Source organism: Neophocaena asiaeorientalis, unplaced genomic scaffold, assembly GCF_003031525.2.
Source record: "Neophocaena asiaeorientalis asiaeorientalis breed wild unplaced genomic scaffold, Neophocaena_asiaeorientalis_V1.1 scaffold47, whole genome shotgun sequence".
Taxonomy (NCBI): Eukaryota; Metazoa; Chordata; class Mammalia; order Artiodactyla; family Phocoenidae; genus Neophocaena; species Neophocaena asiaeorientalis.
The window spans coordinates 420,752-421,522 of record NW_020175399.1 but is presented as its reverse complement, the minus strand read 5'-3'; positions in this window follow the sequence as shown (position 1 = coordinate 421,522).

The window sequence follows — 771 nt, the reverse complement described above, 5'->3', positions numbered from 1 at the left end:
ATCTCAGATCTACTGAATCAGAATCTCAAAGGTAGGCCACGACAACCTGCATTTTAACAAACTTTATAATTGTTCTAACACACAAAGGTGTTGAAAAGCACTGCCCTAGACATTCTTAGCTCAAGCCTTTATACTATATCCTCACGCTAAAAAAAAAAAAAAGTGTCTTTCCAAGTATTTAAAAGAAGCAAAGCGGTAGTGGGTCTGAAATGCTGTCAGAATCCTCATGGTAACTGTACAGTGTAGGGTCCAACCAATAAAGATAAGGAAAGCTCTAGTAGTCAAGCACACTTGGGAAGCTGCAGCTGGTACAACAGTCTAGTAGAGGGCAGGCTCTTCAGCATGCTGCTAGGCATTTTTAAACTTCCTTTTTGGGCTACACAGACAAGCATACAGTAGATGCAGTTACTGAAGTTTAACTTTTCTGCCAGGACACAAAGTCTGAAAACATGGGTCTTTGTGTGTCATCATTTTAGCACTCTCCAGCCTTAGTTTTCTCCCGGATCTATCACTCACTCAAAGTTCTGCAGGCAGAATCCCTAGAGGCTCCCGGGAGACCCGGAAACCAAATATCCCTGGCCTCTCCTTGTCTGCCAAGTTCGGTGTGGGACCCCCACGCAGCCGGGGCAACGCAAAGGGTTAACAGGCCGTTCGCTGCAGAGTGGCAGGGAGCGAAGCCAATCGAGTGTCTAGGCGGGCTGTAAGTCTGGTGTGGGCGGGGCCGGGACGTAATGTGCGAAAAGGAAGCGGTGGAGGCCAAAGGGGTGAGAG